Source organism: Solanum pennellii, chromosome 3 (genome assembly GCF_001406875.1).
Source record: "Solanum pennellii chromosome 3, SPENNV200".
NCBI lineage: Eukaryota > Viridiplantae > Streptophyta > Magnoliopsida > Solanales > Solanaceae > Solanum > Solanum pennellii.
Genome location: NC_028639.1, coordinates 33,421,125 through 33,438,406, shown reverse-complemented (window position 1 = coordinate 33,438,406; position 17,282 = coordinate 33,421,125). Strand labels below are relative to the sequence as shown.

The following is a 17,282-nucleotide window of genomic DNA, read 5'->3' as shown; positions in this document are numbered from 1 at the left end:
TTACCAGGCAAAAACGTCGTTAAGAGAAGGCTGGTATGCCGTGTATTTCAGTTTCTTCTATCAATAAATTATCCTCTTTTTGATATTGTATCATCCTGTTATTTCTTTCTTTCACCTTTCAACATACTCAAAGATTAAACATTATGATATTACTACTTGGAGATCAAAAACTGAACCCGCTGGTAATCTGGTATAATTAGAACACTAGTTACTGATTCTTGATTAGTTGGCAGATTGGTTGCATTCCTTCAGCAGTGATGGAGCTAGCTTCTGCAGAGATATTCCGCAATTTCCCTACCATATAACTTATAACCTGATCAGATTTAGTTAAGGATGCCAGGATTTAAATAGTTAAAAAGTGTTGCAAGTTGGCGCCGTGAATCTTGTTTTAGTGATGAAGGCATTTGTATGCCATGTAAAAGTATTGAATAAGCTAAACAAGGTCTTCATCTCAGATTTATGGGAGATGAAAGCTTAATTCAAGGCTTCCCCAATTGTATAAAGAAAGGTAATCCATCTAGTGTACAATATTCCTCTAGTGTGCCACTGCCACTATCTGGTAAATCGTAGGGATAGGCGTCGGAAGAACATTACCTCAAAAACCAAGGAAACTCCACTTCTGAAGGCCTCTCCCAAACCTGCAATCCATATCACAATCCAAAAAGAAATAAGTTTCTTCCCCTACTTCTTCTTCCAGTTCCATGTCTAAATCTAACCAACTCCTATTCCTCGCCTCGTCGCTCGCCTTTTTTAATCGAGGTGCGAATCAATAAAAAAAAGTAAAATATTTAATTGCAAATATAAATATTCAAAATTTCAAAAACAATTACATATATTAGCAAATACTATAATAATTACTATAGAAGAATTAATTTTTTTCAATAAAAAAAATGGACACCATAGTGAAAGCAGTAAGCAGTCAGTGTCATTTTACAGTAAACAACGTCTCATTAGTTTTAAGGTATGGTGTCTCAAGAGGAAATTTTCTTTTCTTCTGTTAGATGAAAACATTGGTTGAATAATAAAATTTTTTAGATTAATTATACTAATATTTTTATCATGGCTTATTGTTCTACAGGGTCTCATCCTCCATCTATTGACACGGCTAAAGCTAAGGTTGTTGGTGTTGGAGCAATACTACCACCAGTTTCTAGTGGTAAATAGGTGCAATCACAATTTATTTTTTTTATTTCAGTTCTTCCTTACATTTTGTAATAATGTTGATGTAATACAGTTGGTCATGTGTATGCTTGTCTGAAGATTCAGTTGACCAACTTGTTGCTTGTGCCTATGAACTTGTTATATTCTCACTTAAGATATGACATATAACTTGCCTGCATAGCCATCTTTACCATACTTTTATTCATGTTGTTTCTGCTATATGTTAAAGATACATTTGATATGTCCTAGTACCATGGAAATTCAACATCTCAAACAATATGGAGAGAGATATTTCTAACTCCTTTAAGTGTTTTGTATTGATATTGTAATATCACATGTAGATTTGAATTTAAATTGATTATCTATTCTAATCTTATCTATTTTATACTCTTTTGTATGAGAGGTTGTAGATATACAAATTATTTCTGAAGATGTTCGTAGATGTACATATACAAAAAAAGAATTACTGGTCTTACAAGGACTTTCGGATTTTTATATTGACCTTTTATGATATGAAGTTTTTCTCTAACATTTTCTTTATTTTTTTAAAATAAAAAATCATATAACTTTATTTTAATTGATTTTAAAATTGTTGTAGGTAAAAATATAATGGATAAATGTTGGATACTTATTGGAAATAAAGCGTTACCACAATATTTAAATGGTGTGGAGCTATTTTTTAATTTTGTATTTTGTAATCTTGAGGTTGGTGTAAGAATTCAATGTCCGTGCATAAAATGCAATAATGTTCTTTGGAAAACGCGAGATGAAGTGAGAATAGATTTGTGTAGGTTTGGAATGAATCAAACATATAAAAAGTGGATTCATCATGGCGAGCTAGATCTATCTTCAGATGATGAAACAAATCTTAGTGAAGATTCAAGTTTAGCAAATGATGATGTTCCAATTTATGAAATGTTGCATGATATATATCATGATGTTCCCAACAATAGTGATGAGTTTAATGGCACAACTGAGTCTCCGAACGAAGAGCCTAATACAGAAACTGAGAGATTCTATAAGTTAATGAGAGATGCAGAAAATCAATTGTATCCAAGTTGTGAAAAGTACTCCAAACTCTCTTTTATAGTGCGTCTTTTTCAAATGAAGTGTATGCATGGATGGAGTAATACTTCATTTGACTATTTGTTGAAATTACTTAGTGATGCTTTACCTAAAGAAAATGTGCTCCCAGATTCTATTTATGAAGTTCAAAAGATAATAAAATATTTGGGTTTAGATTATGTGAAGATAGATGCATGCGTTAATAACTGTATCTTATATAGAAAGGAATATGTGAATCTTGAACAATGTCCTAAATGTGGTGAAAAAAGATGGACAATGAGAAAAGGAAAATATTCCGATAGTGAAGTTGCTTCGGGTAATTTGAATAACAAAAAGAAAGGAATTTCTAGAGAGATTCTTAGATACTTTCCTATTATACCTAGATTACAACGATTGTTTATGACTAAAGGAACCGCAAAAGAAATGAGGTGTCATAAGGATGAACGAGTTGATGATGGAGTGTTACGACATCCTGCTGACTCGTTGGCGTGGAAAACTTTTGATGAAAAATATCCAAATTTTGCTTCAGATCCTCGTAGTATAGACTTGGACTTGCTTCAGATGGTTTTAATCCTTTTGGTTCAATGAGTAATTCATATAGCATGTGGCCAGTTATCTTGATTCCATATAATCTTCCCCCGTGGATATGCATGAAATAATCTAATCTTTTGTTGTCTTTACTTATTCCTGGACCAAAAGGTTCTGGTATGGATATTGACGTGTATCTCCAACCTTTTGTTGATGATTTGAAAATATTATGGGGGGATGGAATTGAGACTTATGATGCTTTTATGAAACAAAATTTTCAATTACATGCTTCATTGTTGTGGACAATCAATGATTTTCCTGCTTATGGTATTTTATCTGGTTGGAGAACTAAAGGTAAATTAGCTTGTCCAGTTTTTCATGTGCATACTTGCTCTTCTTACTTGAAACATGGTCGAAAGCAATGTTATATGGGTCATCGTAGGTTCTTGGAGATGAATCATCCTTATCATCGAAATAAAAGTTTTTTCGATAACACAAAGGAAGAAAGAATTGCACCACATGCTTTCAATGGTGAAGATGTGCTTGTGCAACTTAATACCTCTTTGCAAAGGTCTGCTGATGACAACACAAGAAAAAGAAAACGAGATACTGAAAGACATGATAATTGGAAAAAGAAAAGTATATTCTTTGAACTTCCATATTGGCAGACTTTATTGTTGAGACATAATTTGGATGTGATGCACATTGAAAAGAATATTAGTGAATGTGTGTTAGGTACATTGTTGGATATTGAAGGGAAAACAAAGGACACCCTGAAATCTCGATTGGACTTACAAGAAATGAAGATCAAAAAGTCACTTCATCCCATAAAAAGTGGGATAAATACATACTTCCTCCAGCAACTTATACGATGTCTAAGGCCGAAAGGATTCAATTTTGTCAGCTCATCAAAGAAGTTAAGTTTCCCGATGCTTACGCTTCTAACATTAGTCGCTGTATCAAGGAAGCTAAAATTTTTGGGCTTAAAAGTCATGATCATCATGTTCTCTTTCAACGTATATTACCACTTATCATTAAAGAAATTTTACCAAAAGATGCACATGACCCATTAATTGAATTCTCATTATTCTTTATTGATTTGTGTTCTAAAGAGTTATCTATGGAGAAGCTAGATCAGCTAGATAAAAGCATACGAGTAACACTATGTAAATTAGAACGTGTGTTCATGCCGACGTTCTTTGATGTTATGGTTCATTTGGCAAATGAGGCAAAGTTGGGTGGTCCTGTTCAATTTCGATGGATGTATTACATTGAAAGGTTGGTTTCTTACTTTTTAAATCTATTCTTTTGATTTAAATTTATTAAAATATTAATATTTTTCTTCATAGATTCCTACGAACCTTGAAAGGTTATGTACGCAACAATTATCGTGTAGAAGGATCAATTGCTGAGGGTCAAATTGCAGGGGAATGCATTACATTATTCTCTAGATATTTGAGCGATATGGAAACAACGCAATATCGTCCAGATAGGAATTCTGATTCTTCTAACATTGACAACAATAGCTTATCTATATTTAGTTGTCATGGTAAACCACTAGCAGGGGGTTTCTGGACTAATTTGAATACTTTAGAAATCAATCAGGCTCATTTTTACATTCTCCAAAATTGTGAGGAAGTCAGACCTTGGATTGAGTAAGATATGGTTCACCTTTAAATCAATTTCTTACAAACACTTAACAATTATGTCTATTTTTTTTTTATTTTTTTCAAATCTCCACAAGTATAGGGAACATCTAGAAATTTTAACAAAGGAGAATAATAGAAATGTAGCAAAGAGACACAAGGAGGAATTTCCTTTATGGTTTGAAAAAAAGGTAAAATCATTCATTTGATGATTTGCATATTTATTCTTTTAAATAACATTAATATTATTTGTGATTTTGTAATTAAAATACTACAGGTGATACAGTTAAAGGAAAATGGTGATAACCGAATTACTGAAGAATTACTAATTTTGGCAAGACCTCCAGATCCTCGAGTTTTTTGTTATAGAAGGATATATCTTGAATGGTTCTCGATTTCGAACAATGGAATCTGAGCTAGGTTTGAAAACTCAAAATAGTGGTGTGGTTGTGAAGAGTGATGAACATACAGGAAATATTGATTATTTTGGAAGGATAAGAAGAATTTTAGAGATCCAATATATGAACAATATATCCGTTATGTTATTTCAATGTGATTGGTTTGAAGTTCCTCCTCAAGGTCGTAGTCAAAGTAGAGGTTACAAAAAAGATGAATATGGATTTGTCTGTGTAGATATAACACCACTTCATTACACTAGTAATCCATTCATTCTAGGTTCACAGGCGCAATCAGTGTATTATGTGAAACATTGTCAAAGTGAAAAATGGCATTCAGTGATAAGGGTAAGACCACGACATTTGTATGATCTTCCCGAACAAAAAGATGAAATGGAACAATATCAACTGATTGACTTGGTTGAAAGAGGAGAAACAATTCAAGAAGTAGAGTTGGAGCATGATAACATCAGAATAGAAAGAGAAGATATTGATGGAGTGAGTGTGAAGCACCTCTAAATAACGAGGAAGAAGCCGACTTAGTAGTTGTAGATGATCTTGATCATGAAAATGTAGATGACTTCAGCGATTTTGAAATAGATGAAGATACTAGTGAATATGATGAAGTTGAGGATGATGATTGGTTTTGATTTTCAACTTGTCATCAAGATAAAATTTGTTTGAATAAGTTTGTTCATAGAAGCTTTGTTTTTCACTTACCGAAACAATTAATTTCTATTTTCTACTTTTCCCATATCTCTTTATATTTATTCTTAGAAACTTTACTTGTTTCTCTCAATTTTTGAACATTATTTTATCACTTTATTATTTTGGCATTGCTTTTGTTTGTTAATTGCTATGTTTTAAATTCATGATTTGTACTTTTGACTAGTCTTTATTTGTATAATATTATAGTATGTTGCTGCTAATCATGCAGTGGGATATTACTAGGTTTGTTGTTGTGGTGGTTGCAGCCAACCATGATGAAAAATATGCATATTTCTAATGATAATGAAACTACCGATGTAAGTGCAATCCCGCCTCCAGGTAAATTTATCCATTTGTTAAATTGTATTTTTTTTCAAAATATCTAGATCATATATGTTTTATTTACATATATTTTAATATCTTTATGTATTTTTAAAGAAAAAAAAGGAAGGGAAGAGGAAAGACAACAGGGCTTTCAACCCAAAAGAAACGTAAGGAAAATGACAATGGAAAGTTGAAGGTGATCATTCCACCAGATTGAACAGTTGCAGTAGGTCTTGGAGCTAAAGATTTTATTACCGAGATCTCTGTGAAAGTTCTCCATAATGCTAGACATGATGTGAAGAATTGGAAGGGAGTTCCTGATCTAGCAAAGAATAGGATTGTTGCTTATATGCTGGTAATGTACTTTTCTCTTTATATTTTTTTTTGGTTGAAATAGTAAATGGTTAGTAATGATATCTCTTATTATGTAGTTCTCTGTCTCTTTTATCTTTTCAAGAAGCTCAGCTATTTGGCTTTCTTTTATATTATAATTGATGGATAGACAATGCATGAATCATTAGTTCTGTTCTCTGTCGTTTTCTTTTGTTGAAATGGTAAATTTTTCATAGTGGTGTTTATGATTTTCTAGCTCTCTGTATCTTTTTGTTGTTGTTGTTGGTAAATGTCCAGTAATAGTATTTCTGGTGATGTAATCCTCCCCTCCAGGGACTTGTGGCTTCCCCCTAACTGCCAGGTTTGGTGCTTCTCCCCTTTGTATTAAGGACGCTAGTCAATGCTTCTCCAACTTGTTACTTTCTCTGTACATGTGATGTGTTGTACTATTACCTGAATCTTTTTCATTTCTCGTTTTATATCATATCCATACTTAATAATTTTCATGATGTGTTTTTTTTTTTTGAATCCACAAAATCAAGTGTTCATTTAACTATATATAGAAAGGACACTTAGAAACTTATCAACTAGCTCCAGAATCAAGGACATGTAGCAGACAATGTAGACTTATTGCCTTATCAGTTTGATGTGTGCCTGGGATGAAGAACTGAAATATATAGGACTGTTAAGCAGACACCCAGCTGAGTGATCCCATAGAAAATGCAATCAGGCTTGGCTGCATGACACTGAAGACTCTTGAAGAAATGCTTTAAACTCACTTGCATTGTCATTGCATCTCCTCTCTCAAGTGTTATTCTTGTCCTTGACTGAGTACTCAAATTTTGTTCATCTGTTGGACTATGTGCTTATTCTCCTATTACTAACAGCTTCCGAAACTCAACGCCAAGTGTGATTAGACTGGTAGAAACTTGCTGATGGAGATCACCATACTTGTAATAGAAACATTAGAGACGTCACCGACATTTTCATTTTCTCCACCAAGTTCTGTAACTGGTGCATGGGTGGAACTTTTATATGGGTCTGGGACAAATATTGGGCCATGTCAAGGGCTGCTTGTAATTCAAGTACATCAGACCTTGACAAGGACTTAGAGATGGGCACATCTTGAATAACAACAGACTTGTAACTTTTCGCCTCAAAAGTAAGAAAATGAATTGGTTGTTGAGAATGAGGAGGGAACTTTTTTACCAGCTTGATTAGTATGTGCTTAGGGGTGTTCTTTCCACCAGGTACTCCACTGTCACTTGGAACTAATTAATTATTTATACTGTTTTGATTGCAGGACACCATTCAGCTTCCGGACATACAACACAATCGTGATACCATTCTTCAAACAGCAAAAAATTTATATCGATATCGTCGGAGCAGACATCATGATCATTTTAAGAAATTTTCTACAAAAGAGGAGAGTCTGCAAAATATACCAACAGATGTTAATGAAACTGAATGGAAATTCTTGGTAGACTACTTCAGCTCTGATGAATTTAAGGTAGTTAAAAGTGAAAATTTCAACCTTTTATATTTTTTGCTGTCTTTTTTTACTTCTTATATATTCAGATCAAAATAAATTTCTTAACTTTAAATTAATGCATAAAATGAGTGAAAGAAACAAAAATAACAAGGCAAAACAAGAAGTGAATCATATTTGCGTCATAAAAACTTTTCAAGCCACCTCTTATGAAGCGGTGAGATATATGTCTTTCTTTTGATCGATTATTCTTACAATTTGAACAATAACATAATTTCATTTGTTTTGACAGAGGGATACAACCACTGGAAAAGATCCAAATTTTCAAAAACTTTGGGAAATAACTCACATGAAGCCAAATGGGCAATGGGTTACTAGTGCTTCTGCTGAAGTCAATGTACTTTTTCTTTAACCTTTATTAATAGAGTGAGTTTATTTAAATTATATGGAGAATTAAAGTTTGTATAACCTTTTTTGTAGGACAAAGTGAAAGATGTTATTGCTGAAAAAATTCAAGAAATTGACGAGGGTATCTATGTGGATCCTATTATTAATGCTGCATTTGTGCAAATAATGGGAGAAAATCAAAGTACATTCTTGGTCAAGGATCTGGAATTAAGTCAGCAAGTAGAATATCTAGAAATGAAATTCAAGAACAACTTCAAGCACAACAAAAGGAAGCAGAAGAAGAACGCTATAAACGAGAGACTGTAGAGATCAAACTAATGGAAAATAAGAATCAACTTGAAGAGGAGTGAAAGAACCGAGAAGTAATGGAATTTCGTTTAGTGTATGACCAAAAATTGTTAAAAGAGAGCATGATGGCGCTAGTATCTCATTTGAAGAATCCCAAGGTATTTATTATAGTATACATCACTAAATTAGTAGATGTTTCATCGCTACAAATTTTTTTTAACTCTCACTATACATATTCACCTCTTCCTCATTCTATTCTTCTTTTATCGACACACTAAGTTATTAATTTGTACCATATTTAACAGAATGACCTTCCTGCTTCAATTTTCAATATCTTACAACTTCAACTACTTCTAATGAGACAAGTAATGCATGTCTAATGAATAACAATTGGGTAAGTAATTTTTATTTAAATTATTTATCTTATTAGTAAATGTAACTATTAGGAGTATTTAGTAGGTATTAGTACAACTTTTGTTTGGGCTAGTAATTCATCTCCTTATGTTAGTTGTATCTCTATGCATATCCATCAATCATTTTAATTAAATCAAACAAATACAATTTTGATATATATTTACTTAAAGCTTATAATCTTTATATTGATGAGCAATTGCAGGAAGATTTACATGTAAAGAAAAATCAAGAATCACAGATAAAGAAAGAGTTGGATAACTTGAAAGACGTCTTGAATTTTGAGAAGCAAAACTTAGAAATGGCTATTTATGATTGTGATAAATTCAATACATTGTGCAATGAAAACGATGTAGAGCTTAAGGTATTATTTAAATGTGATAAATTTGATTTATCAAGGGGACAATCATTCATTTTATTGCTCCATTCTTTAATTTATAGGCTGCCCTAACAGAGAAGCGAAAGTTAGAAATGCGGCTTCCAAAGTTGAGTTCTCAAGGTTCAAAGAAAACTACTCCGAAAGAATTGGTGACGCAAATAATCAGGTAATGCTAAAAACTATTATTTGGCCTTTATATTTTGTCCAAAATAGTATCCATAAAATACAAACTCATGTGACTTCACTAATTACAGGTCTTTGAAAAGATCCATGAAGAGCTGAAAGCTCGTTGTATGTTGCGTACCGCAGAAGAAACAAAAAAGAGGCTTTTGAGTGAAAAATCGTCACGTGAGGCAAAAATTGTAGAGATTGAAAAGAAGAAATCAAGTGAGGTATGTTTCCTAAATATCTCTTGTTTCGCATTTCCAGCTCTAAGAGTTGAGTTATACTACACTGCTTTCTCCCATACATAGTTCATGTTAATTACAATATTTAATACTAGAAAATTGCAATGAGTTGAAAGATTTATGAGATATTGATAATCTTTGTAATTTGCAATTTCTTGATCGTGATAATACAAGGTTACATTGTCTGTCATAGGAATGCACAATTTTACAAATATGAGGCTATTAAATATGCCTTCATCTTATTTGGAGTAGTATAGACGAAGGAATTTTAGAGAAATTCTCTAGCTTTGAAATTATAAATATGGTGGATGGTTATCTTCGACTTCTTTTGATGAGATATTGTCTGCATCTGATTTGGAGAGTAGTATGCCAACAGGAAGTTGATTATGAAAAAAGAGTTATTAAAATCCCTACACATAGAGAGTTGTTCTTGTGATTTCACAATTAGCTATTTTCTCTTTTTGAACTCAATCAATGCTCTTGGTCAGGTTTGATAAGAAGGGAAAAAGGAAGTCTTTTGGAATCTGGAAATTGTTAAAAAATTTATTACTAAAGGAGATTAAGATTAATTTTGACTTCTTTTTGTTTATGTGACATTCTTGGGGTTGAAGGAAGTGAACAGATGATCCTTTGCCAAATCTGGGAAATCTCACTCTCTTCCCTTTACAATTTATAGAGTTTATCTGATTTTTATATGACATTCTTGGGGTTGAAGGAAGTGAACAGATGGTTCTTTGCCAAATATGGAAAATCTCGCTCTCTTATTTATACAAGTTATAAAGTGTCTCTGATTTTGGTCATTTTCAATTGAAATAATTAAGGAAACTAAGGAGATTTATCATGATATCAAAGTGTGCTTGGGTGTATTATTGAGTGCATTGATGTGAATATCTCTGTTTTTTTAGATTTATATTTGTGTATTTTATAGCTTGCTTTATCAAATTATAATTATATTTATCTTTTATTTGCAGGATGGACATGCATAATTGAACCATTGCTTCAATACAAGTACTATTGGAAGATCGGACTATTCAAAAGTTATAACTAGCTAGTAGGATTAGAATATAACTAATGACTTGCTTATTGTTTTCTACTAAAAGTACAAACACATCTAGAAGTATTTAGTTCTTTGGATATCAATCTTCATCATATTGACATTTTCAAATTTATATTATTCTTAATATTAATATTTTGTGAAAAGTTTCTAAAAGAAACGTGTATTGTGTATATAGAGGCTATTCACAGATTGTTGCTAAAAGTGTAGAAAATATTTATATAAAATTTACAAAAAGAAAATGTGTATTATTTATGTAGCAACAACTCACAAATTGTTGCTAAATGTATAGATAAATATGTTTATTGCAACAAAATTATTGTTGCTAAAAGCCTTCCTAACACATTACGAACTAACTTTTTATCTTTTTTTTACAACAACTAATCTTGTTGGTAAAAAAATAATTTGTGGCAACACTAAATTTTGTTGCAAAAGTTTTTATAAGCAACAACTGTAGTCATTTAAGGCAACAATTATTTTTGTTGCAATAAGTTAGTTTTGACATCAATATATTTTGTTGTTGCAAAAACTTTTCGCATCAGCGTTTATTGCAACAACTTTTATATTGTTGCAAAAATTATTTTTTGCAACAACATCCTATATATTGCAACAAAAATAATTGTTGGGAAATGCCTTTTTTCTTATAGTGATAAACCGATGGACTAGACTATGTTGGTCAATTTTTTATTTTTTTAATTTTAAAAAAGAAGAGGCTAAATGTGTAGCTCAATTTATGAAATATTTTGTCTTGGTAGAGGCCCAACCAATCAAAGTTGGTGAGGCTCCACCCATTTTTTGACACATGAATTATGGGTCAATATCTATACTTTTGGAAATGAAATCAAATGAAACAAAATAAAAATAATTAAAGATGAATTATTATATAGTCAATAAAAATAGAGGGAAAGAGAGTACTATTTTCCCTCCTTAAATTAGGATCTTTGACTACCAAATAAAGTAAAAGCTATAAAACAAAAATACACCACTGTTGCTCTAAAATAAAGCTTACACCATTGTTGATCTTTTACTCTCTAGAGACGTTCAAATTTTATTCAAGTAAAGTTTCAATCTATCTATATTATCTTAAAAGTATGAATTTCTAACTTAAATGTTAAATTATTATAACATCCTTTACTTAGGTTGTGGCTTTTTGATGAGTTATGACTTTTTCGACAAGTTGTGACTTTTTTTCAAGAATTATGAATTTCCCAAAGAATTGTGACTTTTTTAAAAAGTTGTGAATTTTTCAAACGTTGTGACTTCTCGGAAAGGTTGTGACTTTTTAATGAGTTGCGACTTTTTTCAAAGGGTTGTGACTTTTTTAATAGGTTGTGACTTTTCCAAAGGATTGTGACTTTTTCGAAAGGTCACGACTTTTCAAATAAGACACAAAGAAAAACTTATTCATACTATCCTTTGTTGACTATAAATAAAGGGGTTTCACCTCATTTTTCAACCACAACTTTTTTTAATCTTCTACTCTTTTTCTTCTTGCATTTTTAATTTTTTTGTGTGATTTATTGTCGTTCTGTGAGTTCGAAGATTAGCGGAATATGAGGTACCACTATTTTGATGAAGTAAATCGTTCTATTCTAAGAGGGTATATTTCATAACCTTGAGTACTTGAGGAAAATAATTTTGATGATAAATAGTTATTTATTTAGTTAATATATACATTGGTATGTAATGTTCTAATATATCAAGTTAACATGATATCGTCTAAATTCATTTATTTTTATTAACAATTTTTCTTGTGATGTAGATATATACTTATGAATATATTTTCAAATTTAGAGAATTGTCACGGTTCATATTTTGATGCTACTTAATTATGTGATTTAGATTTTCATAAACATTCCTTCGAAATAGGTATTACTATATAAGCATTATTCTTTTATTTTACTTATTTACTATTTCTTAATATTTCAGTATTTTATGAAGAATTATTCATATGACTTTAATAACGCTAGTTGAAGTTTTTATTAGTTTAATTTTTATTATTTATTTAATATAGCTAACTTTTATGAGAAAATAGCTTCATTAATGCAAATCTATATTTATATTTGGGTAGATATTTGTATTTAAGTTAAAACATTATATATGTTATGAATGTATTATCAAGTTAACATGATTTTCTAACATTAACAAGATCTTCTAAGAAAATCATAACATATGTGTAAATATGTGAATATATATGAACATTAATTAAAAGTCATTTTTATTTATGTAAGTATAAAATTTAGAAATTAACTATTGCACATTAATTTTTTAGTTACACATTATAAATTCTCTTAGTTATTACTAATTATTGTAAACGTTATTCACACTCTTTTATATTTTTTATTATAATATTATGAATTCTATAACTACCCCAAACTAAAAACTACAACTAGAAATCCAACTTTAAATGGTCATTATGATCAGAAACTCACTCTCTGGAGAATTTTATTGACCTAGTATTTCATTAATTATTTCTTTCATCGTTCCTTACATTAACTTTTGACCAATAGTTTTTCATATTATTGTACTACTCTTATATATGTGATAACACAATATTGTTATTTTTTTATACAAATCATGCTTGGTTGAATAGATTGAAATTCGTTTACAAGTATATGGACTATATCTTTGTTTAGTGTAAGATGAGCAAGTGATTATATATATGATTTCAGAGATAGAACATATTCTTATATTTAAATTTTTAGTTTTTTCGGTTAAAAAAAGGAAAATATTTCTCAGTTAACTATGGAAAGTAAGATAACTATCTTTGATTTATGTATCAGACAATTAAAAGTCAAATACTAGAGCCAACAACAAGAACGTCATCTATTAAGTTATAACTTATATAATTCAAATTAATATACAAAAAATAGTTTTGAAAGATAAAAATGTGGTTGTTCTCTTCACATGGTCATATGACATCTAAAAATTTTAACGTGAAATACACGTGCAAAGCACATCCGATTAGATGACAAGAAAAACACACAACAAATATCGTCGATATGGTAATAATATTTAAATATGACTAATTACATGATTGAACCTCATCAAGTTGAACTAAATATATCATAAATTATTAAAGTTAACTAATAAAAAATTCCATTGACCATTTTCATTGGTTCGTGTGAATAGGATATATCAGGGGCGGCTGACCAATTATAAAAAAAAACCTCGCCCTAGGCCCCCAATTTTAGGGAGCCCCATTTTTTTAGATAATTAGGTAAATTAAAAATAAATTCACATAATGCAAACGGCTAAAAAAAATTAATTGAAAACGGTTAAAAGTTAAAATGATTTGACTTTTCAACTTTTCAAAAAGTTTTGTACTCTTTTCTAATGCACATAGCACATGTTATCCAATTTATTTTATTTTTTTAATTTTGTTTTTATTTTATTCTTCTCTCTTCTATTTCTTCTCACTTTCTCTTTTTTAATTTTATATCTCTCTTATTCGAACTTCAAAGCTTAAGAACTTACTTGCTCCATTGATGGTTTATATTTTAATTTTGAAGAAAAATAATTGCAGCAGCTCGATTCATTTTTGTAAATCAAGTTTCATAGCTTTTGCATCCGGTAATATCATTCTAATTTCTAATATTGTTTTTGTTTTGTGTCTTATACTTATTATATTTTTTGTTTAATATTGTAAATAGTGTTTAAAATATTTGTTAGATTTTAGTATGTCAACTAGAAAATATGAATCCGGTCATTCAAAACTAAAAAAAATAAAAAAAAGTCGATAACTTGATAAAATCTCAAAAATGTGCTCTTGATAATTTTTTGGAAAATAATGTTAAAATTGAATCAAAATATTTAGGGGAATGTCTTTAGAAGAACAAGTTATTAACTTTGTTGAAGTTGAGTTAAATAATGATATAAATCAAAAAGAAGAAGGAGAAGAAATTAGTGAAAAGTCGGATGTAGATTCCCAAGAAAATCTAGAAGTCATAAATGAATTAAATAATCATAATCCTAAAAATATCTATGATCCTAGTCAATGGGATATTATTGATACAAAGTTAAAAATTTATAAGTAGAAAACAATTAGAATTACCGACACATGTTTTCCAAAGGATAAATTTTTAAGGCACTTTTCTACTACATATTATTTTAAAAAGTTGAAAAATGGAGAAAGACATGAAAGAAGATGGTTAGTTTATTCCAAAGATTTGAATAAGGTATTTTATTTTTGTTGTAAGTTATTTAATACGACCTTTATTGCAAAGAATAATAAGTTAGCTAATGAAGGTAGTAGAGATTGGAAAAATCTTACTACTAAGCTTAGAACTCATGAAACAACTAACCAACATATTATTAATATGAGTTCATGGATTGATTTAGAATTTAGATTGCGTAATAGTAAACAATCGATAAAAACATTCAAGACCAAACTAATAGAGATAGAGAACATTGAAAAATGTATTGTCAAGAATTATTTCTGTCATAAAGCTCTTGGAAGAAATAATTTGGCGTTTAAAGGGGAAAATAAAAAAAATCTATCAAGAAAATAACGAAAACTTCTTGAGCCTTATTGAAATAATTGCAGAATTTGATCCAACGATGCAAGAACATATTCGACGAATTAATCATGATGAAATTCATAATCATTATCTTGGACCTAATATATAAAATGAATTAATAAATTTATTGGCAAGTGAAATTAAGAACAAGATTATTGAAAAAGTTATTAAACAAAGTATTTCTCTATCATACTTGATTGCACGCCAGATACAAGTCATCAAGACCAAATGTCTTTTATAATATGGAGTGTAGATATTTCGACAACTCCAATAAATGTAACCGAATATTTCTTAGAATTCTTAAAAGAGAATGATACAAGTGGAAAAGGCCTCTTTGAAGTTATTTTAGATAAAATAAAATGTATTGGACTTGATATTGATAATTTAAGAGGACAAGGATATGATAATGGATCTAATATGAAGGGAAAACAACAAGGAGTGCAAAAAAGACTTCTTGATATAAATCCTAGATTATTTTATATACCATGTGGTTGCATTATCTAAATTTGGTAATTTGTGATATGACTAAGTCTTGTATGAAAGCTATATCATTTTTTGGAGTGGTTCAACGTATATATTCACTATTTTCTTCATCTACTAAACGGTGGAAAGTTTTAAAAGATAGTGTACCTAGTTTAACTCTTAAATCATTGTCACAAACACGGTGGAAAAGTCGTATTGAAAGTATTAAAGCAATAAGGTTTCAAACTCCACAAATAAGAGATGATTTATTTAAATTAGAAGAAGTTAGTGATGATCCAAAAATTAAATGTGAAGCTAATTGTTTAGCAATTTTTGAGCTTGAAATTTTTGAATTTTTATTGGGTATGACTATTTGGTATGATGTATTATTTGCCATAAATTCAATTAGCAAAAGTTTACAATCAAAAGATATGCATACTAATGTCGCTATTGATCAATTAAGAGGTCTAGTTTCTTTTTTTTAAAAAAATATAGAGAAGAAGAATTTAGAAATGCTATGATTTCGGCTAAGGAAATTGCATTAGAGATGAATATAGTACCTGTATTTTGTAAGAAACATGTAATTTATAGAACAAAAATAATTTGATGAGAATGTTGATAATGAAATCACAAGATCCCTTGAAGAATAATTTAGAGTTGATTACTTTTTATACATAGTAGACCAAGCCATCTCTTCACTACAAAATAGATTTGAACAATTTGAAGAATATGAAAATATTTTTGGTTTTCTATTTAGTGAGAAAAAATTGAGATCATTAGATGATGAGAATTTTAAAAAATATTGTCTTAATCTTGAATGTTCTTCAAAACATAATACTCACTCTGATATTGACGGTTTAGACTAATTTTCTGAATTAAAAGTGTTAAGGGAAATCATAAAAGTAGAAGATAATACTCTAATAAGATACTCAATCAAATAAAAGACTTGATTCTTTTCCAAATGCTTACATTGCTTATAGAATAATGTTAACAATTCCCGTAACAGTCGCCTCAATAAAAAGAAGTTTTTCAAAATTAATAATAAAATCTTATTTAAGATCGACAATGTCTCAAGAAAGATGAAGTGGTTTGGCTATATTATCGATTGAAAAAGAATTATTAGAAGAGATTGACTATACAAAAATTATTAACAACTTTGGATCTCAAAAAGCTAGATAAATAGATTTAAAATAAATCATTTATAATTTTTCTAAGGCCTCGAATTTGATTTTGGCCTTAGGTCACCAACAGGTTTGAGCCGCCCCTGGGATATATATATAACCAGGTGCGTAGCTACGTATGATAGTTGGACACCCTTCGTCGGGAAATCACATTATATATATAAGAAACATAGTATATAAAATAGTTAAATAACGTATTTTGAACACCCCTTTTTTATAAGAGAGAAAGTCACTATTTTTATAAAAGAGAAAGTAGATTAAATAAATTAAAATGGAGTGAGTAACAAATAGTGACACGGCCATTTGGAGAAAATTTTCAAACGTTTGATTATTGTATACCACATCTTCCTTATCCATATTGCTAAAATTTAATTAGGTTGGCATTTGGCAGAAATAAATCAGTGGCGAAATTTTTTTCTTTTAGGGTATTCAAGATTTAATTGTGCGTATTATTTTTGCAGATTCTAAAATCGTCGGTACTGTCGTATCGCCATAGAATGATAGTCTCCTTCTCTTGATATAT

The 17,282-nt window shown here is 30.0% G+C and overlaps 2 pseudogenes; one reads left to right on the top strand and one right to left on the bottom strand.

Moving 5' to 3' along the window:
* The first annotated feature begins 5,710 nt into the window (after window positions 1-5,710).
* LOC107013330 lies at window positions 5,711-10,528 on the top strand (annotated as a pseudogene).
* On the bottom strand, window positions 6,744-7,420 carry LOC114076537 (annotated as a pseudogene).
* Window positions 10,529-17,282: the final 6,754 nt, after the last annotated feature.